Source organism: Rhinatrema bivittatum, chromosome 6 (genome assembly GCF_901001135.1).
Source record: "Rhinatrema bivittatum chromosome 6, aRhiBiv1.1, whole genome shotgun sequence".
Classification (NCBI taxonomy): domain Eukaryota; kingdom Metazoa; phylum Chordata; class Amphibia; order Gymnophiona; family Rhinatrematidae; genus Rhinatrema; species Rhinatrema bivittatum.
Genome location: NC_042620.1, coordinates 18,027,253 through 18,049,456, shown reverse-complemented (window position 1 = coordinate 18,049,456; position 22,204 = coordinate 18,027,253). Strand labels below are relative to the sequence as shown.

Here is a 22,204-nt window from a genome sequence, read left to right as displayed (position 1 = left end):
GCCCGATGATGTCATCACTAGCATGGGCCTGTAAAAGGCCCCTTCAGCAGCTTCTCCTTGCCTTGGCAATAGGTCAACTATTGTGTACAGCAAGTTGCCTCAGCGTTTCCTAATCTTCGTTCCTGTGTTCCTGGTCTTCATCTTGTCAGTTCTGGTCTTCTCCCTCGAGTTCTTTGTCTTCAACCTGTGGCCAGTCTTCAGTTCCTTGTCTTCATCCCGTGGCCAGTCTTCAGGTCTTCAGCATCTTCTGTGTCTTCGTTGGCCTGCCTGTGTTGTTCCTCTTCTCCCTGCCTGTTTTGCCACCCCCATCCTCCCTTGGACGGATCTCTGGTTGTGACTTTGGCCTGCTGACACTCAATGATGCTTGAACTCTGCCTGCCACTGACCACTGCCCGAGTCCCAGCCATGTCTGAGTGGCACCTGCCTCGACCACTGCTTTCCACCTCGGTCCAAGGGTGCACACCTCGCAACATGTGGGTTTGAGTTCTACTGCCTTGCCAATAAATGTAAAAAGAGAAGGCGGAAGATTTTATACATTGGGGCAGTCTGATAGTCGCAGATGGGAAAAGGTTGATTTTTTTTGCTTCCCTATCCAGCAATAGACAATTATTACCTTAAACATCTGAGCTAGGTCCAATCCATTCTCTACCTGACCATTGTTTTTTAACCCATAGAGGCGGTGCTCGGACCACAGAAACCCAGCATGAGGACTGTTTTTTCTTCAATGTGCCCCTAGCAGGGGTTATATGAAATTTAACTTGGGAGAAAATGAGGGAATCCCTAGACTACAATCCACATTAATAAAGGAAAATAGCTAAATCCTGAATAATCTGGTCCCCCAAACCCACCTGCCCCATCCGTTTACTGGAAATAGCTATGCTTTTACGTTTTTCCTAAAGCAGAAATAGTTTGCTTTCAGTCCAATTTCCCTAGCGAGCTATTGCATGAAGTAGGGGCAACAACCCTGAGGCATGTCCCGTGAAGTTCCCATGCAGACAGACTATTCAGCAAGGCCCCTCGGCCACACACCTTGGCACCCTTCCTGGTTTATACCCGCTTAGCCTTTCTGAAAGATAAGCTGGGCTTGTTTCACTTCACAGCTGAAAAGTCTGAAATCAGAAGTTGAAATCTGATCCGCGGGGTGGTTACTGGCAGCATGGGGGGGGGGGGGGGGGTAGCTCTCCCCCTGCGTGACCCTGGCTGCCATGTTCTTTAACGACTGAAGTTCATGAATTAATTTCAAGGGTAAAGCCAACGGAATTGACAGCACTACCTGGATTCTTTCCCCCGTGGCACAAGCAGCTGTTTCTCATCTGCATGCAAGGTCCCCCCGATAGCCCAGTCGGTCCCATCTAACGGCCGCAAGCACGTGGTGACAGCGAGGAGCCTGGGGGAGGAAGTCGCGGACTGATATCTGCCCAGCTGATCTCTTCGTCCTCTCGCGTGACCCCCCGGCCACCTTCTCTGACCCATCCTTGACTGATGAAATAACAGGGCAGCCCGGCCGCCACGCCGAGGAACTCTGGGAGGAAGGAATCATGAAACCGACTGCGGCCAGGGGCCGGGCCTTCTCTGTCCCGGGAGTAATAAAGATCCCAGGGCTGGAGGGGGCAGGGATATTTTTTTTTTCTGCCTCTTCTTGCGCGGGCCCTGATCGAGCTTCGGGTTTAGGGGCTGATTGTGACCCAGGAGAAAGACTAAAGGAAGAGTAGGAAACTGCTGGGCATGGAAAAAAGAGCAGAGACTTCAGTCAGTCCCACAACCTGCAAACATTTCACCTTCTGCCGCGCAATGATGCAACTGACCTGCTGTTCTCCTTTTGGGGTTTAAGGGTGAAAAACGTGAGACTTTTGTCTGGAATGCCAGGGTCTGACTCAGGCTTCAGCTATGAATGTCTTCGGGGAATATCATCCAGTCAAATGATGTAACATCTGGATCATTTGACACTCCAGCATGTCAGAGTAATTACTTCGGATATTGCTTGGTGTTTCTCAGGCAGTCACGAGCGTCACCTTGACAAAAGCCTTTGGCTTCCATAGCAGAGTTCGCCTTGACTGACAGAGGGCTCTAAGAGGAAGATTTTGTTCTGAACCAAACCACTTTGCAGCACATCCAGGGGTGAACAGTGTTCCACTTACTGATCTGATATCGTGCAGGCCTGAACACCTGCATCAAACGCCAAATAATTAAAGCTGGATCTTGCACAATAAAAAAAAAACTAAATCTGAAACAGGTGAGGCCCTAGAAGGTCCTGGCAGGTAGAGTGGTACCACGGAGGGAGGTACTGAGATTAATGAGAAACGTGATCAGCCTGAAGGCCCCGGGTTAGGTGCTCTGTCTTGCTGAAAGCGAATCTGGCTGCGGTTCCAGCCCCTCGCTGGTCCCAGGTCAGGGTGATGACCTCGACAGGCTTTTATTTTCCTGTGTGTGAGATTTCTAGCAGCAGCTTTGCTATGATTGGATTTCATTCTTGGGTCCACCCCGCAGCCTTCCCCTGCCCTCATGTTCCCTGCTTGGAATCTTAGCTGAGGCTCTGGCCCAGCCTTGCGTCTGAGGCCCAGCTCATCTTCTCTGAGGTTTCGTCACCGCAGGGTGGGTCACCGTGTAAAGGATCGTGGGGACAGGGTCAGCCACCTAGAGTGGCACGAAAACGCCCAAATGCACACCTGATTCTCCACAAACCCAGCCCCTGTGACATCCCAGCTGCTCCCTAGGCTCTACCTAGATTGGAGCTCCCAACACTCGGAGGAACCAAGCAAACCTTTGCCAACCGTGACCTTCCACATCCACACACGACTGTTACTGTCACCCGCCCTTAGGAAACATGCATTTGATTCAAGGAAGAATCATAAATACTTGTTATTTATCAGTGTCACCCAAACTGTCTAATAACTCACTGTACACTAAGCAAATTAAATATATTATTCTTCAATCTGGATGGTTTTTTTACAAACATTTTTAAATTTCAAAATGCATTCAAATACACTCACAACAGCTTGTTAAGCCATTGGTATTTTACAAAACTTAATTTTCTTTAAAATACTAAAATCTCTGTTGGTCCAATATAAACTATCACAAGCTACAGAGATTCTGTTTCTAAAGTGGAAGAGAACACACAGGACCCGTAAAATCAACAAGAACCCTGGGGAACCAGGAAGCGACTGGTGTATCTAGAGCTTCCTGGAATACTGTCCTTTTATTAGGATCTGGGAGGTAGTGGGCCTTGGCCTGAGGTGAGAGTTGGCACCGCCCATGGGGAGGAGCCCCACTGGGCCTCACCGTCGGGAGGCGAGGTCTGTAGCAGCAGATGACACAGCCCAGGGAGTACAGAGAGAGCGGGAGACTGGGGTGTGGATGCAAATGCCAGAGTAGGAACTCCCAGTGGTGAAGTGCAGAGCAGGCCCCGAGGAGCTGGGAATGCAAGGTATGGAGGAGTACTGAGGGAACAACCCCAAGGGGCGGCGCCACGGGGTGAGTCAGCACGGGAGGAATGACGTAGGCTTACCCGAGGAGCGGGGAAGCCCCTAGGATCTCTGGCAATGCACGTGGGCACTACCCCGAGGAGCAGGGAAGCGTGAGCACAGTCTCTGAGGTTGAAGCAGAACATTGCCCCGAGGAGCGGGGGAGCGTGGCACAGTCACTGAAGTACACAAAGCGCTACCCCGAGGAGCGAGGGAGCAAATCACCTGGACCAGATGGTATGCATCCTAGGGTACTGAAGGAACTCAAAAATGAAATTTCTGATCTATTAGTTAAAATTTGTAACCTATCATTAAAATCATCCATTGTATCTGAAGACTTGAGGGTGGCCAATGTAACCTCAATATTTAAAAAGGGCTCCAGGGGCGATCCAGGAAACTATAGATCAGTGAGCCTGACTTCAGTGCCGGGAAAAATAGTGGAAACTATTCTAAAGATCAAAATCATAGACCATGTAGAAAGACGTGGTTTAATGGAACACAGTGAACATGGATTTACTCAAGGGAAGTCATGCCTAACAAATCTGTTTCATTTTTTTAAGGGGTCAATAACGTGGATAACGGTGAACTGGTAGATGTAGTGTATTTGGATTTTCAGAAGGTATTTGACAAAGCCCCTCGTAAGAGGCTTCTAGGAAAACTAAAAAGTCATGGTTTGACCTTTCGTGGATTACAAACTGGTTGGAAAACAGGAAACAGAGTGGTTCATTTTCTCAGTGGAAAAGGGTAAACAGTGGAGTGCCTCAGGGATCTGTACTTTGCTTTTTAATATATTTATAAATGATCTGGAAAGGAATATGACGAGTGAGGTAATCAAATTTGTGGATGATACAAAATTATTCAGAGTAGTTAAATCACAAGCGGATTGTGATACATTGCAGGAGGACCTTGCAAGACTGGAAGATTGGGCATCCAAATGGCAGATGAGATTTAATGTGGACAAGTGCAAGGTGTTGCATATAGGGAAAAATAACCCTTGCTGTAGTTACATGATGTTAGGTTCCATATTAGGAGCTACCACCCAGGAAAAAGATCTAGGCATCATAGTGGATAATGCTTTGAAATCGTCAGCTCAGAGTGCTGCAGCAGTCAAAAAAGCAAACAGAATGTTAGGAATTATTAGGAAGGGAATGGTTAATAAAATGGAAAATGTCATAATGCATCTGCAGAGACAGATTGGCCTATTAGGGGATTAGGGATCCCCCGGTGGGCCGGTCGCTCTGGTGACGTCTGCCGAGCACGGCTGCGATAGAGCTGAGCTGGGCAGACCACGGGGTATCTCCTGGGCCGGTTTTGCCGAAAATCCCCAGGCGATCTTTTCCTGGAATCCGCCCCTGTGCCTCTGTATCGTTCCATGGTGAGACTGCACCTTTAATACTGTGTACACATCTGGTCGCCACATTTCAAAAAAGCTATAGTTGCGATGGAGAAGGTACAGAGAAGGGCAACCAAAATGATAAAGGGGATGGAACAGCTCCCCTATGAGGAAAGGCTGAAGAGGTTAGGGCTGTTCAGCTTGGAGAAGAGACGGCTGAGGGGGGATATGATAGAGGTCTTTAAGATCATGAGAGGTCTTGAACGAGTAGATGTGAAGCAGTTATTTACACTTTCGGATAATAAAAGGACTAGGGGACATTCCATGAAGTTAGCAAGTAGCAGATTTAAGACTAATCGGAGAAAATTCTTTTTCACTCAACGCACAATAAAACTCTGGAATTTGTTGCCAGAGGATGTGGTTAGTGCAGTTAGTGTAGCTGGGTTCAAAAAAGGTTTGGATAAGTTCTTGGAGGAGAAGTCCATTAACGGCTGTTAATCAAATTTACTTAGGGAATAGCCACTGCTATTAATTGCATCAGTAGCATGGGTTCTTCTTAGTGTTTGGGTAATTGCCAGGTTCTTGTGGCCTGGTTTGGCCTCTGTTGGAAACAGGATGCTGGGCTTGATGGACCCTTGGTCTGACCCAGCATGACAATTTCTTATGTTCTTATGTACATCAATTGGATCCAAACATCAAAATTTGTAAAGATCATTTCATTCAATTCTATCAAATTATCAATAGATTATTATCAAAGATTATAATTATCAAAGATCATTTCATTCAATTCTATCAAATTATCAATAAAACCGAGTTGGAAATCAGATCTGCTTCCAGCGTGATTATTATTGTTGCTGTCCATTTTATGATAGCATCAGTGCTGTTTACAAGGGATTTGAAAAGCAGTTAAGAGCTAAGCAACAAAATCAGGGCCTAGAAATTAATCTCCCCCCTGCAAGGAAGTCTGAACACTCAGAGAATTTGACTACCCTTTTGAGAACTGAGCAGTGAACATCCAAACTGAATTGTACGCTCTCAGGACTATCCACCTGGTGGAGCTGACATGTGCATAAGTCCACTTTGAAAATTTAAACTAAAGACTGCCTATACTATCTACACGTAGAATTCATTTCTATGCAGACTGCTGAAAATTACCCTCTTATGGTACCTAAAAGATATATTAAATGGAAAGCAAGCAAGCGTTTTTCAGCATGGAAAAAAAGTTATACAAGGGAAAGGCAATAAATATGGTTGAATTTAAACATAGCATCAAAGCATCTTAAATTCACCTTATTTATCGACTCCCCCCTCGTATAATAATAATATAATAAATGTTGGCAGATAAGGATAATTTCACCCACCCAGTTTGCCTGTGCTCATATTATTCTAGCTAAGTACACTCCCAGCTGTCAACCATATATGTGTGACCATCTACCTACGGCCATTACACTTCCTTACCCTTACGCCCAACCTGCTGAGCTATGGGTATTTCCCAGCAAGCAGCTGTGTTGCAGATCTTAACTTATCGACTGATGCCACCTTGTGGCTGATTTTTATATTTCACTGCTTTCTACTTCCTGCCTCTGTTGTTACCTTAACCTTGTGTGTTGCTTGCTGGGTAATACAACATGACACCCGTTCACTAGCAGCTTTCAGTTGTCTTTATTTCTACATATGAAATATGGTGTCAGAAGTATATGAATCTGAATTGCTTCCCTTCATCTGAAGTAGAGATTTTCCAGAGTGCAGTGGGCACAGGAACTGTGAGCAGAAGGCAAGATATGCAGTGATATTGATTGGTTTAGAATTGCATGTGCACTCCTATGGCCGCTGAAGCACGTGACGAGAGCGTTTCTGTGTCGAGGCAGCTGCTAATAGCATTCCACCCATCAAAGGCATAAAAGTTACTCATGACTTAAGTAGCAACTGGGAAAATTTCAGGACAGGATTTGAAGACTACTCTCTAGCCACAGGTTTAAATGAGAAACCGGCCGAAGTGCAGACAGCAATATTGAGGAGGGTGCTAGGCACTGACTGCTGACATGTTTTATAAGCCCCGTTTGAGCCATCCTTAATGCACTGGAAGCCTATTTCAGGCTTGCAAAAAATGTAATATATGAAAGAGACATATTTGTCTGCAGTAAACTTGGAGAGGGTGACTGCATTGACAACTTTATCACACGTTTGAGAGAGAAAGAGGTGACATGTGAGTAAGGCCCACTAAATGATGAACTGATTCAGGATAAACTAATCCTTGGCATAGCCAATGAGTGCACATGGCGCATTCTTCTGATAGAATGAAACTTAAATTTGGATGCAGCTATTGAAGTAAGTCACACAGCAGAGCTTCTGATTTGCAAATGAGAACTATTGAAAGGGATCAGAAGGCTGACAGTGTTATTGTAACAGATAAGCATCGATGAAGCACTGATGACGACTGCACTAAGCAATAGCAGGGTAACCCACCTGCAACCAAATCTGCAGCACATAGGTATTGTAGCAATGCACATAAGTGAGGGGAAAAACAATGTCCAACATATGGAAAAAACATGTAGGTTATGTGGTAGCCTGAATCATTTTGCGAGAGTGTGTCTATTGAGTACAAGGCAAAACACAATGAGTAAGCTATGTTAGTGGGAGGAGAAATCAGAGTCAGATGATGCAGACTTGCAAAGTCCTGATGTGATCTTCTCAAAGGAATGCTCAGGCACTATATAAGCAACAGGACACAATGATTGTGAATATTACAATCCTGTCAGCTGGACTGGGGCAACAGGGAATGTCATATGTCTGAAAAATAAGATGGGGTTAGCATCGAGGTCACAACTACAACTGAACGGCACTAAACTGAAGCTATATTTAGGAAGCTTATGATGTCCTTGGGCCTTTTTCATACTCAGTGCAGCACAGGTGAACTTGAATTTCAGATTTTTATATTCTGCTTTTCACACCTTTTTCAAGCAGATTACATTCAGGTACTGTAGGTATTTATCCCCAGGAGGGCTTATAATCTAAGTTTGTACCTGAGGCAATGGAAGGTAAAGTGACAAGGAGTGACAATGGGACTTGAACACTGGTGTTGTGGTTCATAGCCCCTAACCACTAGGCTGCTCCTCCACTCCCCACATTAAATATCATGGAGACCCAGCATATGCAGATTTATCTCATGCATATTCATTATGGATATCCTGAAAACCCAACTGGCTGAGGGGTCCCCAGGACAGGTTTGGAAAGCCCTGAGATAGTGAATGCCAATCTGGTTCAAAGTTTGAGCACCTCGGGTTGATCCAGTTCACCATTCCTGCTGAGTTAAACTGCATAGACCATAAGTACACCAGACCATTGTCGAGACTACAGCTGATCAATGCATATGACGACATGTTTAATGGACCAGTGGAATCAGTTCCAGGAGAAGTCCATTTTGAGCTCAATCCCAGCATTTCACCAATCTAATGTGCTCCACAGGTTGTACCAATATCCATAAAGCCATAAAGCACAGCTGGACAGGCATGAAACAGATGGTCATCTCGCATTGGTGACCAAACTGATTGACTGGATAAGCAACATGTTTGTGGTAAGGAAGCCGGAAAGCTGAGAATTTGTATTGTTCCAAAGTTTCTAAAGCTAGCACTGAGGAGATCTCACTATATCATGCTAGTGCTTGAAGATGTCTTATACAAGCGGGCTAAACCTTGACCGTTTAGCTTGTTGATGCATGGGATGCATTTCTGCAGTGTAAGTTAGATAAATGCAATCTGATGACAATTTGGACTGCCATTTGGAGTCTCAGTAGCACCAGAGGTGTAGCTGCAGAAGCAGCACAAACTGTTAGCAGGTCTCAGTGGTATCAAGTCAATAGCGGATGACATGCTCATTGTGGGTTACAGTGACTCTGATGAGAAAGAGGAACACGACCATGATGACAAGCTCTTGGCTGTAATGGATTGATGCAGGTACGTGAAGCTAAGGCTTAGTGTGAAGAAATTATAATTCAAGGTGAAGGAAATCTGCTTCCATGGATACATCCTGTCCTCACAGGGACTGAAAGCGGAGCTGGATAAGGTTAGAGATGTACAGGATATGCCACAACATATGAATGGAAAATCTGTGTAGCACTTCATCTTGTTTGTAACCTAGCTAGCAAACTCCATGCTCCATCTGTCAGAGGTATGTTAGCCTTTGAGAAGACTTCTGGATAAGGGTGCCATATGTCACTGGTTTCCAAAGCATGATGGGCACTTGGTTGTAGATGCACCTGTGTTGAAGTACTATGATGTCAACAAGCCTGTTATGTTATAAGAACACATGAACATGCCATACTGGGTCAGCCCAAGGGTCCATCAAGCCCAGTATCCTGTTTCCAACAGTGGCCAATCCAGGCCATAAGAACCTGATAAGTACCCAAAAACTAAGAGGTAGATCTTTAAAAAGTATGCGCGCACGTACTTTTGTTCGCGCAACCGGCGTGAACAAAAGTACGCCGGATTTTATAAGATACGTGCGTGGCCGCGCGGATCTTATAAAATCCGGGGTCAGCGCGCGCAAGGCTGCGCAAAATCGGCAGCTTGCACACGCCGAGCCGCGCAGCCTGCCTTCGTTCCCTCCGAGGCCGCTCCGAAATCGGAGCGGCCTCGGAGGGAACTTTCCTTCCACGTCCCCCCACCTTCCCCTACCTAACCCACCCCCGGCCCTACCTAAATCCATCCCCCCTACCTTTGTTGGGCAAGTTACGCCTGCTTGAAGCAGGCGTAACTTGCGCGCACCGCCTGCATCCCCTGGCACAGGCCGCAGTGCCGGGGAACTCGGGACTGCCCTCCCGGCCCGCCCCTGAACCGTCACCATGCCCCCGGACCCACCCCGGACACGCCCCCAGACACGCCCCATCCCCGCCCCTTTTACCAAGCCCCGGGACTTACATGCGTCCCGGGGCTTTGCGCGTGCCAACGGCCTATGCAAAATAGGCGCGCCAGCGCGCGAATGCCCTGCACGTGTAAATCCAGGAGGATTTACGCGCGCAGGGCTTTTAAAATCTAGCCCTAAGTCTATCCCATGCTACTGATGTAGTATTAGTAATAGCAGTAGCTATTTTCTAAGTCACATAAATAATAGCAGGTAATGGACTTCTCCTCCAAGAACTTATCCAATCCTTTTTTAAACACAGCTACACTAACTGCACTAACCACATCCTCTAGCAACAAATTTGAGTTTAATTGTGTGTTGAGTGAAAAATAACTTTCTCCAATTAGTTTTAAATGTGCTACATGCTAACTTCATGGAGTGCCCCCTAGTGATGTTAGTAACAAAGGGCCTGGATGCTGGTGGTCTTTGCTTCTAGGGCGCTTACCCCAGCTGAGCAGAATTATGTACAAATCGAAAAGTAACGTTTGAACATTGTCTTTGTTTGCTGTTTTCAACATAGCCTCTATGGCTGTGATATAGTTACAGCTTAAACTGACCATATGCCGCTGAGAGCATTTTTCAAGAAGCTCCTATTGTATGCACAAACTTGACCCCTGGCACGATATCACTCCTTCTCCTTTTGTCCTTAGCTGGGAAGTGTAGCCAAGTCAGCTTGCATCACAGTGAATTAAAACTGACACCTCCATCCAATTACATCTGAAAATGTGCCAAAGCTTTGCAGCCATTTAATACTGGTTGACTTATGCCTCCTGTTCTTGGGAGCTTGACTGGACTCATCCATAGCCAGCTCTGTGCAAGCTGGCTTTTGTCTTCGCCCTTTTATTTTTCCAGTTTATTGGACATACAATGTTTCCACAGCTGGTTCATCATCCAGGTCTTCTCTCCCTTCCCCATTTCTTTAACCACTGCACCCCCATCTACTGTTACCACTGCCCTCCATAAATTGTGCCATGGTTTGGGTTGCTGCCACGTCTGAGGGCAGGGCTCGCAGTCGGACTGTGAGCACATTCTCTTTGGGGAGTTTCCCCTTTGAAAAGGTGAGCCGGGTGCTTGGCTGAGGGTGCTCTGTGTTCACCCGCAAAGGTGCACGTGGAATGTAAGGGCAGGGATGTGACAGTGGATCCCCCTAAGCAAACTTGTTCCTGCCCACTTCTGGGACATCCGAAAGCGCGCATGCCACCATCCCGGAACGCTCATTGTGGAAGCGGCCAGATGTTAGCTGCTCGCCGGAGTAGATTTTCTGTTTTTTGGGGTTTTTTAAATTCTTTATGTATGGAATTTACTACAAATTTTCAAGAAAATAATCTTGATCGTAATAAAGAATACTTATACATTGAAAAAGAAATAGGAAATTAAATACACACTTCTTCAATTCTACAAGTCCACAATAATGGATCCAATTACAAAAATAATAATTTGAAGAAAAATTTCCCAAAGGAAAGGGCAGTATTTAAACAGCGAATATACTATATTTTATAAGGCATTCATCGTACAAAAGGCAGAACAAAACTGTAGAATCAATTCCCACTACTTTGCTCAAATAATTTGTCATTTAGGAAAAAAGTTAGTTGAGGAGGAGAGAAAACAACATATGAAAGACCCTTATATTTTACATTACATTTGCAAGGATATTTCAAAACGAACGAGGCCCCTATCTGCAAAACTCTGGGTCTCGGTAGAAGAAATTGTTGCCTCCTCTTTTGCGTTTGTTTAGTAACATCTGAATAAACTCTAACATTTAATTGGAAAAATACTTCAGTACGATGTTTAAAAAAATAGCCTTAAAACCCAGTCCCGATCAGGTTCTAGTGCAAAGGTGACCGCCATAGTGGCCGCCCGCACCAGTTCACTGGGATATATCCAGATTAGGAATTCAGTAATCCATCTCCTGAGCTCCATCTTGCTTCTCTGGAGTTTCTTGCTTCTTGAATGGAGGCAAGTAATATGACTCAGATAATGGTGGTACAGCCGCCTCTGGAACTTTGAGGATTTCTAAGAGAGATTTTCTGAACATATCCTTCGCCGGTATGTGTGGGAGCTTAGGGAAATTGATAAAACGAAGATTCTTCCCTCGTACTACATTCTCCAAATTTTAGCATGACGCTGTTGATTCTCCTTTATAAGGATATCCTGGATAGGTTTCAATTTTGTTATATCTTGTTTTAAATCCCCCGTTTCTTTTAAGAGGGAAATTTTCGAGTTCTCCAACATGACAACTCTATCTTCAATATTATTAACTTTATCCACTATTGCATTAAACTGCGATGCCAAGGAGGTTCCCAAATTCACAAAGATCGTATCCAAAGTAATTAAACTTGGACTTACCAGAGTAGGCACAGCAATCTTACTTAGTGGGAAAAAGTAAGGAATCTGGGAGTAATAATGGACCCAGAAATCAACCTGAAGCAACACCTATCTATAAAAGTAAGAGAAGGCTACGCAAAACTTATGGTCCTCAGAAGATTGAAACCATTGCTCACACCTGCCCACTTCAGAACAGTATTGCAAACACTTATCTTTTCCAGCACTGACTACTGCAACGCACTCTTACTAGGACTCCCAAGCACATCGATAAGACCACTCCAGATACTTCAAAATACTGCAGCCAGAATACTGACGGGAAAAAAGAGGAGGGACCATATAACCGAAACTCTAGCAGACTTACATTGGTTACCTATCGAATACAGGATAAAATACAAGGCCTTATGCACCATACACAAACTAATATATGATAAAGAAGCAGACTGGCTAAACACAGCCTTACGAGTACACGTTCCACAAAGAAACCTCCGCTCAGCAAACAAAGCACCACTAACAATCCCTTCAGTAAAGTCAGCAAAATTAACCCAAGTGAGAGAAAGGGCTTTATCATTGGCTGGGCCCATACTATGGAACACGATGCCCCCTGAACTCAGATTACAGAATAATCTCAAAACTTTTAAGAAAAATTTAAAAACATGGCTCTTTAAAAAAGCCTTCACTAAAGAGTGTGGAGGGTAGAGAATGAAAGTACAGGGTAATGCAGATGAGAATGAATTTACTCAATCCTACATTTAAGAAGTAATATCTCAAAGAGATAGTAACTCAATAATACACCTGGACTCGACAAACATTACTCAAATAATGATTTTATTTATGAAATTGTAACCAAACTTTATTGGCACCTGTTAGAATGTACGATATCCTACATTTACTTACCTTAGTCTATGTGCCTATTTGTAAACCGTTGCGATGGTATATAACTTAGCGGCGGTATAGAAAAGTTTATAAATAAATAAAATAAATAAATAAATAAATCCATAGTTTTTACTTGTTCAGGCTGTTTCTGATTTCCTCCTTCCATCGATGAGCCGGCACTACCCACGTTGGGGCCATCTCCAGCCTCTCCTCCAGGCTTTACAGGGTATTCCAACCCAGCACGGAATCGAGGGGCGTCTGCCGTCGGCTCACCCCGGGCTCTGAAGGCTGCCAGGTTTGCCGGTGGAGCCCTAAAGATCGGGGATAAAGAAGTTGATAGGTCCAGGGGAGAGGCCAGTAGCTCTCCTCCTGCCACCTCCCCAAGGACAACGCCTCCGATCTCGCTCGCTGAACGTGGGCGTCCATAGGGCCCGAAATAGGGGTTCCCGAGAGGACTGCGGGGTCAGCCGTCTCCTTCGCCCGACGCTTCCGGGCTGTATGCGGCATTCACAACAGGTTAGTCAGGAAACAAAAAACGCCGAGACTCCCACAGACTGCTCTACTCCCAGGATCCATCTTGGATCCTGGGAGTAGATTTTCACACAAGCGGTTCTAGCCAGGTCTCTTCTTAAGATATCTGGCTAAACCCGCTCGAAAGCTGTCCTCACTGTGACTACTTGGCATATACCCAACAGGCTTGCTTCTTTGGCAAAAACACACTCACTTATCCATATTGAAGCAGCTCAGCTTCCAGCCCATGCTGCTAAACCAGCCAAATCAAGCCACAGCCTTACTTTTCTTGGGTTACAAACTACTGCTGCAGCAGCCACTGCAAACCAAGCGTGCTGCAGTCTGAAGAAAGGGCCTGCGTGCTCTTGCAAGCTCGTGTGCAGCGTCTGTGGAAAAGTCTTCTGCTGAGCTGGTGAAAGGGTCTCTGAGCCTGTGAAGAAGACAGCCAAGTCCCAGCGGAGGAATGCAATTATCAATAGACTTCTCCTTGACTCGTACGGCACTCCATACATTTGGCAGGCTTGCCAAAGCGTCAACTGCCCCTTATCTAACGCGAGGCTTAATCATCATTTTCATTCCTACCTGTACCCTGGAGCCTATGTACTAGAATATTCATTCCATCTGTGTACCATTTTATTTCCTTTCATTAAGTTTAATATCTTTTTCTTTTCTATTAATCCTATATGGGTGGAGCAGTTCAAAGCTGGTTGCACAGCAGTTCTGAACAGGGCACCGACTGATGGCTGTGCCATAGTTTACATTAATAGGGTGGCACCGACAATAGAAGGAGCCCTGAGCTTCAAAATGCTTTGGAGATTTAACTCAGTTTTGGCTTTTCTCACAAGGCCCCCCCCCTGCCCCAAACAACACACCACGTTGGGAAACCTTATTTCATTTTTTTTTCCATTCCATCCAGGTTTCCAGCATTCTGTAGGGATCCGCCTGTCCGCCCACTCCACCCCTACACTCTGGAGTTTGTTGGAGTCTCTTGAGAATCCATGGAATGTATTGGAGTCTCCAGCACAATCAGCAGATCTTCTTTCCTGAAAAACCCATCCAGCTCAGCTCCGAGAATTCTTGCAGCATATGGTGGAGAACTCACAAGTCAACACACTCTCCCCTTTGGATTGCCAGAGCCCCACCTGCAGCTCTGAAGGGTAGGGAGCATTTTGTTCGGCTTTGTATTTTGGTCATGGACTTACTTGTGTAATCGTCTGGTACATCCCAGGAAACCCTCGTGGACTTGGCCCACGTTGCTATGAAGCGGATGGGAACATTGCACCCAGATGAATAAGAAAAGACTGCCATCATCAAATTCCTCGTTCGAGCTTTCTCTTCCAGAACTGATAAATTAATTAAAAACAGTTTCGCCACTCACTCAGCCATTCTTTAATTAAAGTCATTTCTCTGGCACCTTTGATGTGTCCTGATGACGCTTAAAAATGGATAGCAGGGAAACGTCTGCTCTGTTCAGCTGTATTTTGTGGGCAGACACTGAGTTACATTTTTTGTGTTTTTCTTTTAGAATGATATAACTACCTTTGTTTCCACTGTATCTGCCACCCCTTCCACAGTGCAATTTCGTTTTCAGTCTCTACACATACATGTTTGGCAGTCTATTCAGGTCAAAATTAAATCTTTTATTGTCTACTTTTCTGCTCTTGGCTGGGCTGGTCTTCTATGTTTGTACCACCTGTCTTTGCAATAAATAAAGCACAGGGAAAGACCTCTGCAGGCTCAGGGCATGACACGCCCACTGCCAACAGTTCGGCTCATAAAACAAGATCTCGTTAAATCTGCTTTTATGATGGAAACCAATATGCAGCTCCAAGCAATCGGCATTTTACTGACGTTTTTACAGCTTCCAAACAAAACACAATGTTGAACTTAATATCATGGAGTCAGTTTCAAGAACATTCTAACCTTGTGTTGGTACCGCCACGCTTCTATTCTGGACTGCACAAAAGTCGTACAATAACTCAACAAAATTCTCAACATGTTTTACAACATTAGATTGCTTTCTCAGGGAGGCTACAAATAAAGCAGAATACAAGACAGGCCTTCAATAAGTACAGAGGATCCCTAGGTTTGAAGAAGTGTAGGGGAAGCCAGAGGTCAACTGAGGACTATGGCACTGCACCAGAAAATACACTGGGCATCGGATTTTATATTTCTAAGTAAAGCAAAGCCGGTTACCTCTATCAAGTGTGTGATGTCGTTTGATGGCGTGCAGGTTGGAGCAGTAACTAGAAAGCTACTAGAGCTTTCTCAAGTGCTTAACTAAGCATGGGTGAGGTTTTCTGCACCATGGTGTTCGCATGGGGGCCCCTCAACTCTTTAGAGAGGAGGGTGGGTTATGTGAGGGCTGATGTCTTGCTATTTTCGTAATACACCTGTTACAAGTAAGCAACTTTGCTTTTTCCGAGGACAAGCGGATATGCAGTTCTTACAGATGGGAATCCTCTTAGCTAGATGTCGTATTTAACAAAAAATAGGATTTTGCAACTGTGAGCAGTCTTGGGGTAGCCAGAGAACAGACTTCAGCCTGGACTCTGGCAAAAATCTTTCATAAACGTCTTCATTTGTTGCCAGAACAAACAAAACAGCATTGTTATTCTTTGCAGTTCAATTAAACAAATGCAGTATAACAACTTTCAGTTCTCTTTCCTTAGACTTCCTTCTATCCCTCCTGAGCTTGCCTCGTTAAACTCCTTTCCCAGAAGCCTCCTCCCAGGATCAGGATTCCCTACAGAATCAGGTTTAAGATGGACAAGGGCAGAACTCTGGAGCAGGTCCTTTAAGGTGTTCTGGAGTTTTCTCCTGGAAACCTCCTCACATGTCAGGCTGAGCGCTTACGAGAGTTTATACTCTTGAAACCACGGAGGCCCCATTTTCCTTCCCCACCCTTTGCTGGGGCTGTCCAATCTTTCTGGGTTTCCCTTTCCCTAATGCAGCAATAAACCAGGTCCAAAGGGTCTTAAAGTGGGGATAATCGTGCCCCGAAACCACTAGGTAGGGAAGCTTGGGGACCATTCTTGCCCCACCACTTGGCAGGTGAGGTATTGCTGCTGATCCCCAGGTATACAAGCAAGTGTCGTCTCTTTATAGTATACAACCTTTGAGCTAACTCCTTCCGACGTAGTGTCTTTCTGCACCTGAATCTATCAAGGCTCATGTAGGACAGTCATCCAGTTCAAATGGGATCAAAAAGTGGTGGCCCCTCACGTGGACCAAATTACAACACTGCATTTTCACAAAAGTATTCGCCCATTGCTTTTCCCACTCTTCATTCTCCCATTGCGGGCAGTCCTCTCTACTATGCTCTCTCACGCCACAATGGGAGCATGCCTGTTGGATAGGTTCCACTTTGATTTCAACAGTCCCTACAAAGGCTTCGCCACATCCTTCCCTTCAATGACTGCATTTTCTCTTACGCTGTTCTGCTAACGTGCGCTCCCATTGTACATCCTCCAGCCATAGGCAATCTTCGGCAGTATGGTCGTCCATCATACACAAGGAGCGTGGCTGCTGTTTTAAATCTATCCCTTCTTACCAAGGGTTCTTCGTTTTCTTCTTTGTCATCGGGACAGCCCTCTTCCTCATGTCTATTCTCAGCACAAAGTGAGCAAAAAGAACAAGCGTCCAGACCCTTGCTACTCAGGAAGCTAGGAACCCCTGGAATTCCCTTTTTCTTCCAAGTCCTCAGTCATCCCTGCTTTGAAGATCTTCCCTTGTCAGTGCATGTATTAGTCTTTGGTGTTGACATGCAATGCCTCACTTCCTTGATTATCGGAAGTCTCTGGCCACATGCCCTCACTTCCCACAGTTGAAACAAGCAGAGTAGCCTGATGACTGTACTTTAAGTAAGGAGGCAGAATTGTCCTGCTCTGAGGACTGTTGTTGGGGTCCTGTGCTCTCACTGCCATGATAGGGAGTCTGTGCAGGTTGTCTCGCCAATCTCCACACTACTTCTTGCATCAAGCTGAGCCGGATGAAAGGTGTCTGCCGCTTCCAAGGCTTTCTCCAGGTTGAGCCCTGGGAATCGACACACACCCAATTCTGCATAGATCGGTGCAACCCAACCAGGAACTGCTCCAAAAGGACCTGATTGGCTACCTTGAGACTTGTCTTCACTTCTGACTGTAGCTGCTTTCCATGTGGCATCTTTTAGCCAACAGAGAAGGCGGTATGGGGTTCCCCCCAGCTGTATGGTACTCCTTCGGTCTCTGTCGTATAACCCACTCTTTCCAGGATGGCAATTTTGACTGCAGAATAGTTGGCTCTTCCATTGGGATCGGCTGCTTGGAAGGCTGCTTGACTCTTGCCCTGAGTAGGTTTGCTAGGTATGTGGCCCAACTGGGTTCTGGCCAGCCTGCTGGGAGGGTAGTTCTTTCCAAATTCTAGAACACATCCAGGTCTTCTCCCGCCTTCATTTTAAACAGAACAGGAGGTGGAGGGTGTGCCAGCCTTGCGGGGGTTTGCAGGGCTTGCGCCCACTGGGTCAGCACCATTTGCTGGTTGCTCAGCAAGCCCAGCCGCTGGGGCATTTGTTCAGTTAGGGGGTGCAGGTTTTCTGCTGCCCTTCGGCGAGGGCCTGTGAGGCTTGCTCCAATCCAGCCCACTGGCTCTGTTATCACAAAAGCCTGTTGAAAGGCTCTGCCCTCTTCTGGAATACTCAAATGCAACTTTCTTTCTCCTGGTAGAAATGAATAAAAGCTGCCTGTTCGGCACTGACTCACTATAGATTATATATGTCCTACAGTACGGGCAAAGCTATCCTTCCTAGCCTGCTGTAAACTAAAATCCAAGTTAGGCCAAGTAATGCATGGAAAAAGAAAGACACGTTCCCCCTTTTTTTTTCTTTCTCTCTTTTGGCGTGGTTTTTCTGCATGTGCAGGACTTTAACGCAGAAATCCACATGCTGACACCCCTGGGCCAGTTTTAAAAAGCCGGTGCGCGATAACCCCGGGAGATACGCCTGCGGCCAGGCTGCGCACGTGCGCTGCAGGCGTTTTCAAACGCCCACGGACATAAGATAAAAAAAAAAACTATTAGAAGGGATTTAGAGGTCAGGGAGGAGAGGGGAAACGGCAGGCAGGGTAGGAAGGGGGTGTAGGAAGTTCCCTCCCGGTGCCGCGCACACATGGACGCCCACGCGGTTCTCTAAAAATGTACCTTTCTGTGTGGCACCGTGAGTGGTCCTGGGGTAGCCAGAGAACAGACTCTGGCAAAAATCTTTCATAAACGTCTTTATTTGTGACCAGGACAAACAAAACAGCATTGCTGTTCTTCACGGTTTAATAAAAGAAACGCAGTAATACAACTTGGGCTTCCTTCTCTCCCCTGGGGCTCCTCTTCCCCTCCTAAGCCTGGCTAGTTATGATTCTTTCCCTGATGCCTCCGCCCAGGACCAGGATTCCCGACTGAATCATGTTTAAGGTGGACAGGGACAGATCTCGGGTCCTTTAAGGTATTATGGGGTTATCACAAGGATAATGAAGAAAAACATATTACCAACAAGCAAACAAAATATTTTTGTTGGCAATAAGCCTTTTTCTGATTTGTGATGTCTTCTTTTCTTTTTTTTTTTTTTTCTTATTAGAAGACAACCCGGAAACAATAAAAATGAGTCCTAGAACTTAAGAATCATTTGTTAGCCTTTCTTTTAAATTCTTGTATTTTTAAAGGGAGATACAGAGGGCCTTGTAACTTGAGAGGTTTCTGGGTTTGGAGATTAACTGCTGCCCTACAGGGGGTCTCCCACCAGGGAAGCACATACATTACCCTAGGTAGAAGCAGAGTATGGAGCAGATGGAGCACTGAAACCCACTCAGCTACCTTGTTGCTCGGATAAGTCTTTGTAGTTAAATTGCACATAAAGTTTGCCAAAATATTGCTTGCTTTATCTTGCAGATAGATTCTGCCTACTCAGTGTTGCTTAGGTTATTGAATTCTTTTTTTTTTCTGTCTGTCTGTCTGTTTAGAACTTAAGAATCAACTGCTGGCCTTTATTTTAAATTCCTGTGTTTTTAAAGGGAGAGGAGAAGTCCATTAACTGCTATTAATCAAGTTTACTTGGGGAATAGCCACTGCTATTAATTGCATCAGTAGCATGGGATCTTCTTAGTGTTTGGGTATTTGCCAGGTTCTTGTGGCCTGGTTTTGGCCTCTGTTGGAAACAGGATGCTGGGCTTGATGGACCCTTGGTCTGATCCAGCATCGCAATTTCTTATGTTCTTATTAAAAGGGGATAGATGGTTTACAGTAGAGACGCCCAATTTACCCAAGTGAGCTGCATTCAGGATCTCTGCTCCCACTCCCACGGAGCAGTCAGAAACCCTGGAATAGTTGGCTGACAGTGGGCTCTGGCAGAATGAGGCCTGGGATGAAGGGACACCCTCGCTCCCCACAGTTACCCTTCCAGAAAGTCATTTCTGCACTGAAAAATGAAGAAGCTCCAGCAATAGAAAATGAGGTGATATCTGAAAGGGACGAGGTCACCCAATGCACCCAGAAACCCTTCCACATAATCAAATGTCATAAAAGAAAGCTGCTTCTGCTGGGAGACTCGGTCACTAGAGGAACCAATTTGGGAGCTCATTTTGATGGGGACACAATAGCCTAAACACCTTCCAGGATCCACAGCTGGTGCAAATAGACGGTCAATGCAATTAAAGAAAAAAGTAAGGATTCTGAAATCAGTGTTATCGTCCATCTGGGGACCAATGACCTCACCAGAAATGGCATCCAAGCAGTGCAGAAAGATTTTCAAAATCTAGTAACCCCCTCCCTTCGGGGTGCATTCTTGGGGACCCCCCCCCCCAGCTGCGGTGGCAGAGGCAGCGTCGGCACACCCATGGCATCAGAGGAGTCACCAGTTGTAATTGCCCAGAGTGGGGAAGGATAGAAAAGGAATTCTCCCCCTTATCGGGTCTCCCGATATTAGGAATAGGGGTCCGGAACCCACCCAGCGAGTCTCCCAGAGGACGAGAGAGAAGGCAGAACCCAAATAGAAAAAAAAAACCCAACTTGAAAGTCAGCAGATAGAACTTTTACAAATTCTGAGCTGTGACTCAGATTTATTATCACAAGTTTAAACAGTGAGAAACAAGTAATGGAAATGTTATAACGGTACCGCAACTTTTCCACAGTTAACACAACTTGGTTTTCTCTTAATTCACAGTTAACAAGTATTTTACAATTGGATAAGTATGGTTTGAGTATTAACTGCTATACTTTCTATATCAAGAAATTTAGTGCCCCAATTCTGTCTTGCAGGTACAGCAGGACAAGATCAACACTCTCTAATTGCAGGTAAGTAGATAACAAGTGTTTTGTGCTGTTTCTTGTCTGTGTTGTTTGACTCTGCGTGTCTAATTAACCCTTTTTATTCTTTCTCTGTCTCTTTCCAGTGAACTCTCCAGTCCCTGTGAACTTTGAGGCTTTTGTACTGCGCGTCCTTCACTTATGTCTCTTATGACAGCTGCTGCAGTGATTCTTTCTTTCTCTTTCTTTGTGGTGTCACAAAACTTTCAGTCTAGCTAGACTTTGTGGCAAGTATGCACTTAGCTGACTTTGCTTAGGATGATACTTCGTACCCTCTGCCTCTGATAGGGGGGCGTGGCTTGCTGCAACGCTGCTCGTGGGTGTGGCTTGAGTGCCAGAGGGTCCCAGATGTCGCTCCCCGACTGTGATCCTCGTGCTGGATTGGGTAAGTTGTCTCTGGAGCAGTCAGAAACCTGTCTATACTCTTTAAATAACAAAACACCACGATCCTCCACTACACTAACTGCATTTATCTTCCGGAGTGTACTAGGAATGCTCCTTCAGTGTTTATTCATGGAAACTAACAGGAACTGGGCTAGCTGTTTGTGGAAAACAAAAGATAATTAAATATCCTTATTGTAGCTAGCACAGAGGAATTAAATTCAGATGCTCGCGTGTGTATGGTGAGGATTATTTTCACACTTTCTTTCACGTACCTCTCACACTATTACCACAGTGCAGTGAGTAAAGGTTCAGGTGCTCATCAATAGGTAGTCACTTCCAGTGGCTGTAGATTTATAGACATAATCTGAGAAGGTGCCACCAAGTAATTTCTAACTGGGGATGTTATAAGTATTAAGGCACTATTATCTGTACTTCCATCTACTCTGCCTATATTCTCACCTTGGGGCAGAGTAAAGACTCACAGTGTCAGACTGGTTCCACCCAAGATAAATAACTCTCACTTTAGAAGCAGTTTTGCTGTTTGTCACTCCTTTCTTTTCTTTTAGCTTTCTCAGTGGGTTCTGTCCTCAGCTTTGCCGTAAGCAAGCTTGCAGTTTCATTTATCCAGCTTGTCTCTCATCGCAGCACCCCACTGCAGTAAACCAGACCCTTCTCCTGTGACAGGCTCTGGTTCTCCTAGATTAGCTCCATTGGAGAGAACAAACTTCTTTAGAAGATATGTGTATTCTCCCATATTATGAGAGCTGCAGCACTCTCCTTGTTAGAGAAAACCAAGATCACTTATTATTATATATATTTCTTCAAAGCAAGCCATAACAGTGGCCTATACAGCCATATGTAGATATAGTGATTGGAAAATCACTCCCTTTATCCACATTACATTTGCAAATTTCCAGTCAATTCTTATGATGCTATCAATGGCTGATGAAACTTCACAGCGATACAGACAGGTTTATTTAATATTAACGATTAAACTGCCTACCCTGGACCTTACCTGGAATTTACCTTATTTTTAAAACAAATGAACCCTCCCCCCAAGGGAGAGAGGGGTAAAGAGCATGCTGCCATTTAA

At 45.3% G+C, this 22,204-nt stretch overlaps 1 long non-coding RNA gene across 1 annotated transcript in view; it reads left to right on the top strand.

Moving 5' to 3' along the window:
• LOC115093420 overlaps nt 1–21,101 on the top strand; it is an 89,993-nt gene extending 68,892 nt beyond the window's left edge. Inside the window, exons 2-3 of the long non-coding RNA XR_003857306.1 lie at nt 20,680–20,715; nt 20,814–21,101. This is a non-coding gene — a long non-coding RNA (uncharacterized LOC115093420). The remainder of the gene's footprint in view (nt 1–20,679; nt 20,716–20,813) is intronic.
• Nucleotides 21,102–22,204: the final 1,103 nt, after the last annotated feature.